At 44.3% G+C, this 12,112-nt stretch overlaps 1 long non-coding RNA gene across 1 annotated transcript; it reads left to right on the forward strand.

The window, feature by feature from the left end:
* Nucleotides 1-746: 746 nt before the first annotated feature.
* LOC143765615 (uncharacterized) lies at nt 747-11,503 on the forward strand. Its single transcript, XR_013213433.1, has 2 exons — nt 747-1,357; nt 10,769-11,503. It is a non-coding gene; the product is annotated as an uncharacterized LOC143765615 (long non-coding RNA).
* Nucleotides 11,504-12,112: the final 609 nt, after the last annotated feature.

Consider the following 12,112-nt stretch of genomic DNA (forward strand, 5'->3'; position numbering starts at 1 on the left):
TTGAAGCATGGCAAAAGTAAAAAAAAAATGTTTGAAAAAAAAATATGAAATAAAGAAAATATAAAAGTTTAAATCACCCCCCTTTCGCCCCATTCAAAATAAAACAATAAAAATAAAAATCAAATATACACATATTTGGTATTGCCGCTTTCAGAATCGCCCGATCTATCAATAAAAAAAAGGATTAACCTGATCGCTAAACGGCGTAGCGAGAAAATTTTTTAGAAACGCCCAAATTACATTTTTTTGGTCGCCGCGACATTGCATTAAAATATATAGATTAAAAGATATATAAAAGATTAAAAGATCAAAAGAACATATCTGCACCAAAATGGCATCACTAAAAACGTCAGCTCAGCACACAAAAAATAAGCCCTCACCCGACCCGAGATCACGAAAAATGGAGACACTACGGGTATCGGAAAATGGCGCAATTTTTGGTTAGCAAAGCTTGGAAATTTTTTTCACCACTTAGATAAAAAATAACCTAGACATGTTAGGTGTCTATGAACTGGAAATGACCTGGAGAATCATAATGGCAGGTCAGTTTTAGCATTTAGTGAACCTAGCAAAAAAGCCAAACAAAAAACAAGTGTGGGATTGCACTTTTTTGCAATTTCACAGCACTTTGAATTTTTTTCCCGTTTTCTAGTACATGACATGGTAAAATCAATGATGTCGTTCAAAAGTACAACTTGTCCTGCAAAAAATAAGCCCTCACATGGCCAAATTGATGGAAAAATGAAAAAGTTATGGCTCTGGGAAGGAGGGGAGCGAAAAACGAACGCGGAAAAACGGAAAATCCCAAGGTCATGAAGGGGTTAAAGTTGAAGAAAAAAACTGCATAGACATTTTTCCCCAGTTAAATGCAATACAAAGGGATAAAAACTTCATCCGTGCCCCCAAAATGGTATCAAAAACTCCAGTGCAAGGAAACAAGGAGCAGCCTGTCACACAGCTCAACAGGCAGGAAAAGAAGCGCAGAGCTCAGACAATGGAGACCCAAAAAAACCTTTGTCTTTTACAAAGTCCACAAAAGTTATGACTCGAGAACTGGAGATTCAAAAAAACAAGTGCAGAAGTCCTCAGGTCCTGAAAGGGTTAAGTAACCAGGTTGCTATGGGCAACGCTGACACCATGATAAACGTCAGCTATGGTAATTAGTGGGAGGCGCAGAACTGCCGCCCAACAGTAACATGGCCGCTCAGGTGTCACGCCCACAATGGTTACGTCACCGACATGGGCGGAGCACGATACACAGCCGTCAGCCCCGCCGGCTGCAGCTGTTTACTAGAGCACGTGTTGCACGCCGGCGGGCACCATCTACTCAATGTCCGCTTGCGACCCCTAGCTTTCCGTGAGTATCCGCGGTTTTAATACAGACTATTAAAAAAAAAGTGTTTGTCGTCCCCCGCTCTTATGGTTTCCCTTACACTCGAGACTGTGGCCGGTATCTATCTGTCTCAGTCGCTGCAGATCTCTCGATAGCTGTGAATCGGGACAGTATGGAGGATATGAGCTGTAGACAAAAGAACGAGCTAGCCGGCATCTTCGTGACGATGTCGGGCTCAGGCAGCGGCGGTGACAAGATGGCGGAGCGCTCTTCCTTCACTTTGAAGTGTTTTCTCAGCTCGTCCTTTACGCCATGACGTAATGTGTGGCCACGCCCATTGTTTCCCGCGCGACTTCCTGACAGGAATAGTTCTGTCACGTGACTGTGGCCGCCTTGTGGTGAGGCGGAGTAATGCTGGCTTATATACAGAGTCAGACTCTGAGGCAAAGTCAAAATGGCTGCTCACCGTGTGCCCCGCACAGTATTGGACCTTTAGTATTGCATTACTGTATTTGTTGGTTACCCCATTAAGGAGGGGTGAACTGATTTGTGTGCTTTCATTTCTTCCCCTCATACCATAACTTCATTTTTCTGACCACTGAGCCGTGTCAGGTCTTGTTTATTGCTGGACCTGTTGCATTTTTGAATGACATTATCCATTTTCTCGTGTTCTGTACATCTGCCACTTAGGCTACAGGTCTGCGGTCACACTGCAGACTTTCTCAATACACAGAACCACAATCAATAATTCCATGTGGCACAAGGAATGTAAAATCCAACTACTTTATTCACAAAAATAAATAAATACATACATAGATAATAACCTCAAGTACCTCAAAGAACAACTAGAAGCCACCAAAAGGACTGGACATAGTAAATGTTACGTGCTACATTACATACATATCGGCTAGATTGTAGGTAAAATACTGAGTAGTCACTGTGCACCTAGATAACGCATCAAAAGCAAGCCACTGACATGATAGCCTAACTGGCCAGAAAGCTAAAGGACACAGGATCCCAACTATACGCAAATCTACCCATATGAGCGCCACGACTGTAAGTGCAAAAAGTGGATATATTACCGGGAGCGTGTCCAAGTCCTGGTGAACGTCCCACCCCAACGCGCGTTTCGCCACTTCTTCTTTCGGGGGCGTGTCTATTAGGGAGGTAGGTGGTCCTTTTAAATGCCCTGCGGCCAATAGAAATCGGCGTCTAGATGACCCGTACTAGACGTCCGTGGTACAGCAACGTATACATAGGGTGTGACGGCGCATCCGGCGCCGGGACTCACTCCAATCAGGGCAAACCCGTCTTCGGTCTGGGCGTGCCTGCATTACAGCCGGCGGATCGCCGGGTGGAAGTCAGGCACTGACATATAGACCAGAGAAGGGAAGCCCGGAGTGATCCAGGCAGCGCATGCGCACAACCCAATACTACCGATACAAGTGAACTAATAGCAGCGTGATATAAAGTGCCTTTTAATGTGACCTACAGACAAGACGCACATAATTGGTGAGCAGACTATACTCGAATATATAACAAGTGCTGGGTATCGCTCTAAACTGTGCCGCAAGACATAACTTGTTACCGTTGCCCCTACTAAGCACCATAACACTAATAATCTTCTCAATTCTTATAATCACGGTGGCCATACTAAAATAAATACATACATGAATAATGCATGTACTAAGTGCACAAGTGTTAATAACAGTACAAAATACTGATTATATTAATAAATATCCCAATAATACTAACAGTGAACACAATACATAGATAAAAATGTAACCTAACAATTACACATATACAAAAAAACATAATAATAACATACATAAACATATTGCAACCACAGACGTAAAACATACAATGGCCCCGACAGAACCCCAAGGGGAATAAGAATGCATAAAACAAATGCCCATAATGTTCAATAGATCTCTGTCTTTCATAAAAATTATTATGCATCTTCTTCTTTGATGGATGTACTCCTCCTCAAAGTTCATGGGGATACAGCAGATCAATATAATGACCACAGAGAATGGACAGGACCACACACAGATGGTAGATCTAAAATCAAAAAAACAGTCAATATACAAATAAAACCAAGAAACCCCCCCTAAAAACTTCTTATATCTAGGGGAGACTATGTGTCAATTTCTATAGGAATCTTATATAGGGTCTCTGTTGTGAATTTGGATTCTGGGCTCCCCCGGTGGCTACTGGTGGAATTGAACTTGTGACATCATCTTCCCTGTTCACCTGTTCTGATTAGATCTGGGTGTCGCTATATAACCTGGCTTCTCTGTTAGATGCTTGCCGGTCAACAATGTTATCAGAAGCCTCTCTGTGCTTGTTCCTGCTCCCAGACATCTACTAGATAAGTTGGACATTCGTCCATGTTTTGTTTTTGTATTTTGGTTCCAGTTCACAGCTGCAGTTTCGTTACTGTGTCTGGAAAGCTCTTGTTGATCAGGAATTGCCACTCTGGTATTATGAGTTAATGCCAGAGTCCTAAAGTAATTTCTGGATGTGTTTTGTTAGGGTTTTCTACTGACCATGAAAGTATGCTTTCTGTCTTCTGCTATCTAGAAAGCGGACCTCAAATTTACTAAAACTATTTTCCTGCTGCGTTTGTTGTTTCATCTCATATCACCGCCAATATATGTGGGGGGCTTCTGTCTCCTTTTGGGCATTTCTCTAGAGGTGAGTCAGGTCTTATATTTCCCTCTGCTAGCATTATTTAGTTCTCCGGCCGGCGCTGGGCATATAGGGATAAAAAGTAGGACATGCTACCTGGCTACTTCTAGATGATGCGGTAGGTTTAGTTCATGGTCAGTACAGTTACATCTTCCAAGAGCTTGTTCCTATAGAGGCTTATGCTAGTTCTCTGGCCATGGAGATCATGACAGTTTGACCGGCCCACTAAAGGGTTAAAATCCTTGGCTGAGAAAGGAGAGAAATAAGAAGTCTGCTGAGAGTTTTTTTTTTTTTTTTTTCCCCTCTGTGCTCTTAATTGGATCACTTGCCAGTCTGTCTATGCTGCAGTCTTTCTTTTTTTTCTCTCTCCTTATAATCTTTGAATGGCTTTGTGTTCACCTGTTAATAATGGATCTTCAGAGTGTAACTGCAGGTTTGAATAATCTCACCACGAAAGTACAAAATTTGCAAGATTTTATTATTCATGCTCCGGTATCTGAGCCGAGAATTCCTTTGCCGGAATTCTTCTCAGGGAATAGATCTAGCTTTCAGAATTTTAGAAATAATTGTAAGCTATTTTTGTCCCTGAAATCTCGTTCTGCTGGAGACCCTGCACAGCAGGTTGGGATTGTGATTTCCTTGCTCCGCGGCGACCCTCAAGACTGGGCTTTTGCATTGGCACCAGGGGATCCTGCGTTGCGCAATGTGGATGCGTTTTTTTTGGCCTTGGGCTTGCTGTATGAGGAACCTCATTTGGAACTTCAGGCAGAAAAAACTTTGATGTCCCTATCGCAGGGGCAAGATGAAGCTGAAATTTACTGCCAAAGATTCCGTAAATGGTCTGTGCTTACTCAGTGGAATGAGTGTGCCTTGGCGGCTACTTTCAGAGAGGGTCTCTCTGATGCCATTAAGGATGTTATGGTGGGGTTCCCTGTGCCTGCGGGTCTGAATGAGTCCATGACAATGGCCATTCAGATCGATAGGCGTCTGCGGGAGCGCAAACCTGTGCACCATCTGGCGGTGTCCACTGAGAAGACGCCAGAAAGCATGCAGTGTGATAGAATTCTGTCCAGAAGCGAGCGGCAGAATTTTAGACGGAAAAATGGGTTGTGTTTCTATTGTGGGGATTCTACTCATGTTATATCAGCGTGCTCTAAGCGTACTAAAAAGCTTGATAAATCCGTTTCCATTGGCACTTTACAGTCTAAATTTATTTTGTCTGTGACCCTGATTTGCTCTTTGTCATCTATTACTACTGACGCCTATATCGACTCTGGCGCCGCTTTGAGTCTTATGGATTGGTCCTTTGCCAATCGTTGTGGGTATGATTTAGAGCCTTTGGAAACTCTTATTCCTCTGAAGGGGATTGACTCCACCCCATTGGCTAATAATAAACCACAATACTGGACACAAGTGACTATGTGTAGTAATCCGGATCACCAGGAGACTATTCGTTTTCTAGTGCTGTATAATCTACATGAGGATTTGGTGCTGGGATTGCCATGGCTGCAGTCTCACAACCCAGTCCTTGACTGGAGAGCTATGTCTGTGTTGAGCTGGGGATGTAAGGGGACTCATGGGGACGTACCTTTGGTGTCCATTTCATCATCTATTCCCTCTGAAATCCCTGAGTTCCTGTCTGATTATCGTGACGTCTTTGAAGAACCTAAGCTGGGTTCACTACCTCCGCACCGTGAGTGCGATTGTGCTATAGATTTAATTCCGGGTAGTAAATACCCAAAGGGTCGTTTATTTAATCTGTCTGTGCCTGAACATACTGCTATGCGAGAATATATAAAGGAGTCCTTGGAAAAGGGACATATTCGTCCATCGTCATCTCCCTTAGGAGCCGGTTTTTTCTTTGTGTCAAAAAAAGACGGCTCTTTGAGACCATGTATTGATTATCGGCTTTTGAATAAAATCACGGTTAAATATCAATACCCATTGCCGTTGCTGACTGATTTGTTTGCTCGCATAAAGGGGGCCAAGTGGTTCTCTAAGATTGATCTCCGTGGGGCGTATAATTTGGTGCGGATCAGGCAGGGGGATGAGTGGAAAACCGCATTTAATACGCCCGAGGGCCACTTTGAGTATTTGGTGATGCCTTTTGGTCTTTCTAATGCCCCTTCAGTCTTCCAGTCCTTTATGCATGATATTTTCCGCGATTTTTTGGATAAATTTATGATAGTGTATCTGGATGATATTCTGATTTTTTCGGATGACTGGGACTCTCATGTCCGGCAAGTTAAGAGGGTTTTTCAGGTTTTGCGGTCTAATTCTCTGTGTGTCAAGGGTTCTAAGTGCGTTTTTGGGGTTCAGAGAATTTCCTTTTTGGGATATATTTTTTCTCCCTCTTCCATTGAGATGGATCCTGTCAAGGTTCAAGCTATTTGTGATTGGACGCAGCCCTCTTCTCTTAAAAGTCTTCAGAAATTTTTGGGCTTTGCCAACTTTTATCGTCGATTTATTTCTGGTTTTTCGGATGTCGTTAAGCCATTGACCGATTTGACTAGACAGGGTGCTGATGTTGCTAATTGGTCCCCTGATGCTGTGGAGGCCTTTCAGGAGCTTAAGCGCCGTTTTTCTTCTGCCCCTGTGTTGCGTCAGCCTGATGTGACTCTTCCTTTTCAGGTTGAGGTCGACGCTTCTGAGATCGGAGCTGGGGCAGTGTTGTCGCAGAAAAGTTCTGACTGCGCCGTGATGAGGCCTTGTGCCTTCTTTTCCCGTAAATTTTCGCCCGCTGAGCGGAATTATGATGTTGGGAATCGGGAGCTTTTGGCCATGAAGTGGGCGTTTGAGGAGTGGCGCCATTGGCTCGAGGGGGCCAGACATCAGGTGGTGGTATTGACTGACCACAAAAATTTGATTTATCTTGAGACCGCCAGGCGCCTGAATCCTAGACAGGCGCGCTGGTCATTATTTTTTTCTCGGTTTAATTTTGTGGTATCGTACCTACCAGGTTCTAAGAATGTTAAGGCGGATGCCCTTTCTAGGAGTTTTGAGCCTGATTCACCTGGCAACTCTGACCCCACAGGTATTCTTAAGGAGGGAGTTATCTTGTCAGCTGTTTCTCCAGACCTGCGGCGGGCCTTGCAGGAGTTTCAGGCGGATAGACCGGATCGTTGTCCGCCTGATAGGCTGTTTGTTCCTGATGATTGGACCAGTAAAGTCATCTCTGAGGTGCATTCTTCTGCGTTGGCAGGTCATCCTGGAATTTTTGGTACCAGGGATTTGGTGGCAAGATCCTTCTGGTGGCCTTCCCTGTCACGAGATGTGCGAGGCTTTGTGCAGTCTTGTGACGTTTGTGCTCGGGCCAAGCCTTGTTGTTCTCGGGCTAGTGGATTATTGTTGCCCTTGCCTATTCCTAAGAGGCCTTGGACACACATCTCGATGGATTTTATTTCAGATCTGCCTGTTTCTCAGAAGATGTCTGTCATCTGGGTGGTGTGTGACCGTTTTTCTAAGATGGTTCATTTGGTTCCCCTGCCCAAATTGCCTTCTTCTTCCGAGTTGGTGCCCCTGTTTTTTCAAAATGTTGTTCGTTTGCATGGTATTCCTGAGAATATCGTTTCTGACAGAGGAACCCAATTTGTGTCTAGATTTTGGCGGGCATTTTGTGCTAGGATGGGCATAGATTTGTCTTTTTCGTCTGCTTTTCACCCTCAGACTAATGGCCAGACCGAGCGGACTAATCAGACCCTGGAGACATATCTGAGGTGTTTTGTGTCTGCTGACCAGGATGATTGGGTTGCTTTTTTGCCATTGGCGGAGTTCGCCCTCAATAATCGGGCCAGCTCTGCCACCTTGGTTTCCCCGTTTTTCTGTAATTCGGGGTTCCATCCTCGATTTTCCTCCGGTCAGATGGAATCCTCGGATTGTCCTGGAGTGGATGCGGTGGTGGAGAGATTGCATCATATCTGGGGGCAGGTGATGGACAATTTAAAGTTGTCCCAGGAGAAGACTCAGCTTTTTGCCAACCGTCACCGTCGTGTTGGTCCTCGGCTTTGTGTTGGAGATTTGGTGTGGTTGTCTTCTCGTTTTGTCCCTATGAGGGTCTCATCTCCTAAGTTTAAGCCTCGGTTCATCGGTCCGTATAAAATATTGGAGATTCTTAACCCTGTTTCCTTCCGTTTGGACCTCCCTGCATCCTTTTCTATTCATAACGTTTTTCATCGGTCGTTATTGCGCAGGTATGAGGCACCGGTTGTGCCTTCCGTTGAGCCTCCTGCTCCGGTGTTGGTTGAGGGTGAGTTGGAGTACGTTGTGGAAAAAATCCTAGACTCCCGTGTTTCCAGACGGAGACTCCAGTATCTGGTCAAGTGGAAGGGATACGGCCAGGAGGATAATTCTTGGGTCACTGCATCTGATGTTCATGCCTCTGATCTGGTTCGTGCCTTTCATAGGGCCCATCCTGATCGCCCTGGTGGTTCTGGTGAGGGTTCGGTGCCCCCTCCTTGAGGGGGGGTACTGTTGTGAATTTGGATTCTGGGCTCCCCCGGTGGCTACTGGTGGAATTGAACTTGTGACATCATCTTCCCTGTTCACCTGTTCTGATTAGATCTGGGTGTCGCTATATAACCTGGCTTCTCTGTTAGATGCTTGCCGGTCAACAATGTTATCAGAAGCCTCTCTGTGCTTGTTCCTGCTCCCAGACATCTACTAGATAAGTTGGACATTCGTCCATGTTTTGTTTTTGTATTTTGGTTCCAGTTCACAGCTGCAGTTTCGTTACTGTGTCTGGAAAGCTCTTGTTGATCAGGAATTGCCACTCTGGTATTATGAGTTAATGCCAGAGTCCTAAAGTAATTTCTGGATGTGTTTTGTTAGGGTTTTCTACTGACCATGAAAGTATGCTTTCTGTCTTCTGCTATCTAGAAAGCGGACCTCAAATTTACTAAAACTATTTTCCTGCTGCGTTTGTTGTTTCATCTCATATCACCGCCAATATATGTGGGGGGCTTCTGTCTCCTTTTGGGCATTTCTCTAGAGGTGAGTCAGGTCTTATATTTCCCTCTGCTAGCATTATTTAGTTCTCCGGCCGGCGCTGGGCATATAGGGATAAAAAGTAGGACATGCTACCTGGCTACTTCTAGATGATGCGGTAGGTTTAGTTCATGGTCAGTACAGTTACATCTTCCAAGAGCTTGTTCCTATAGAGGCTTATGCTAGTTCTCTGGCCATGGAGATCATGACAGGTCTCGTTAAGACCCTGTGGTGCAATAGTGCCCAGCCGGTAAATCCACCGGCTTTCAGTTTGTGCAAGTAATTTACCAATATTACCGCCTCTAACACCCATTGATACTAGATCTATCCCCTTTACCTTCAAACCATGTGGATTGCACTGATGGTATTGTTTAAAGTGCCTTGGTATGGTTTTCAAGGTCGATTCATCCTGAGCTGTTTTCGCATTAATTATGTCCCTACAATGTTCACGCGTTCTGATCTTTAATTCGCGTGTGGTGAGCCCAATATAGACCTTGTTACAGGGGCAAGTGGCGTGGTAAATTACACCCCGCGAAGCACAAGTAATGTGTTTCTTGATGGTAAATATTTTGGAGTTGTTGAAATTAGAGAAAGTCTTGGTTTTAATGTGATTAAGGCACGCTTTGCATAAACCACATGGATAAAAACCGGAGTTGGTAGAGTTGTTGAAGACCGCACCTCCCTCCGGAATATACAAACTGTGTACCAAGATGTCAAGTAAGTTTTTTGTTCTTTTGGCCACTATCATAGGTCTTTCTGGTAGGATTTTCTTCAACACCGGATCTGTATGTAATATTTTCCAGTGTTTATACAGTATCCCTTTAAACTGGTGCCATTTATTATGATATGTGGTAATAAAACGTACCCCACTTGGTTTCTCACATTGTTCGGGTTGGATTCCCTGTTTATACAGAAGATCATTTCTCTTGGTATTCAATGCTCTGTTTACAGCTTAGGTCAAATAGGATTAATATGTATGACACTGCAGACTTTGTTGTGACCACAAGGCTGCTATATGCATACATCCGGCCACATTCCGACTAGACGTACCAATACAATTACATTGAGCGAGGTGACTAATGTCTAGTCGGCACGTGACCGCATGTATGAAAGTCCCCTATTTGTGGTCATGTGCTTACCTCTCCCAGCACTGGAGAATCATGGCAGCTCAGGAGTCACAAATCTACGTCACATTGACCCCAAGGCTAAGCAACCCCTTTAACTGAGCTACTTGCCTGTCATTTGGCTTGCTGGGAATAACAGTGCCAACATGGCAGCACAGGTGAAGGGATATTGTTGATTGTTAATTTGAGGCACCGTAGTGATTAAGCAGGGATTGTGCAGTAGTGGACATCCCCTTTAACTTCAAAAAGTCACAACTGGTTAATGTATGTCGTATGTAATGCATGAAACTAGTGTATCTGTCTGAAGGTAAGGGTGCATGCCCACGATCAGGAACGGCAATGTTCCTATATACGCTGCGTTGTAGGGCACAATGGGTGGGATTTACAGACATCCCATGCCCACTGTGCTTCTGTTTGACGCGTTGAGAACTCACCCGAGGCGTGGGTTTACAAGCCGCAGCATGTCAATTTCTGTGGCTGAGACTATAGATATGTATTGGATGCGATAAATCCGCATTGTTCAGTGATCACAGACGGATTTACCTGCGTGATTTGGATGCGTTGCGTTCAAAGCGCTGCTGTATCCTGATCATGGGAACGTAGCCTAACTCTTGTAATCCTCCTGCTTTCCTTCCAGGCTGGTATTGCTGAAGATGACAGACTGAAGGTCCGAGTGAGCAGTCTGAAAACAGGAGAAAATGGGCAAGCGTAAGGACCTGAGCGACTTTGACAAGGGCCAAATTGTAATGGCTAGACGACTGGGTCTCAGTATCTCCAAGACGGCAGAACTTGTGGGATGTTCCCGGTTTGCAGTGGTTAGTACCTACCAAAAATGGATGAAGGAAGGACAACCCGTGAACAGACGAAAAGGTCATGGGCGCCCACGGCTCATTGATGTGCATGGGGAGCAAATGCTAGCTGATCTTGTGCAGTCCAACAGCGGGGCTACCGTTGCACAAATTGCTGAAAAAATGAATGCTGGCTTTGATAAAAAGGTGTCGGAGCACACAGTACATCGCAGCTTGCTGCGTATGGGACTATGAGGCAGCAGGTGACCGAGGCCGGGAACGCTTTTAAATTGAGTTACTTCCTTTTGGGAGCTCTATAGTCCTGTACGGAGTAATAGTCAGTGCTCTGATGTGTGGAGGGTGTGTGACTACTCACACACTGCAGACTGTGGCCGAATACAAGTGACAAGTCCTAGTTTTATTGTATACAAGTCTTATTTAAATGCTAAACTTTTTTATAACTTATAAAAGGGAGATATGGAGAGGTTGGTCCTAAATAGTGGTTGCAATGCATTTATTCATTAAAGGCCTTGTTGAACGCTTCAAAAATAAAATTGATAGATTTCTGTGTTTTTACATTATAAGTGTTCTGTTTTTTTATTAATAAATGTATAATTTTATTTTTTGACAATATTTGCTTACTAGTAAAGGGAATCTGTCAGCAAGTTTTTGCTATTTAATCTGAGATCAGCATAATAGAGCACAAGAGCCTCCTTCCAGGGATGTCACTTATTCGGCTGTTTTCTTTAGTTTCAATGCAAACAGTATTTTATTAGCAGGAGATTATCACTACAGGACTAAATCTCCTGTGCCAGGCAGTCAGACTTTATTCTGTGTAACCCTGGCCCACTACTGCCTAGAAGCCTGATGACAATTCAGTGTACACAGTAACAAGTGAAATGCATGCTCAATTGGGTTGAGATCAGGTGACTGACTTTGCCATTCAAGAATATTCCACTTCTTTGCTTTAATAAACTCCTGGGTTGCTTTGGCTTTATGTTTTGGGTCATTGTCCATCTGTAGTATGAAACGACGACCAATCAGTTTGGCTGCATTTGGCTGGATCTGAGCACACAGTATGTCTCGGAATACCTCAGAAATCATTCGGCTGCTTCTGTCCTGTGTCACATCATCAATAAACACTAGTGACCCAGTGCCACTGGCAGCCATGCATGCCCAAGCCATCACACTGC

Source organism: Ranitomeya variabilis, chromosome 4 (genome assembly GCF_051348905.1).
Source record: "Ranitomeya variabilis isolate aRanVar5 chromosome 4, aRanVar5.hap1, whole genome shotgun sequence".
Taxonomy (NCBI): domain Eukaryota; kingdom Metazoa; phylum Chordata; class Amphibia; order Anura; family Dendrobatidae; genus Ranitomeya; species Ranitomeya variabilis.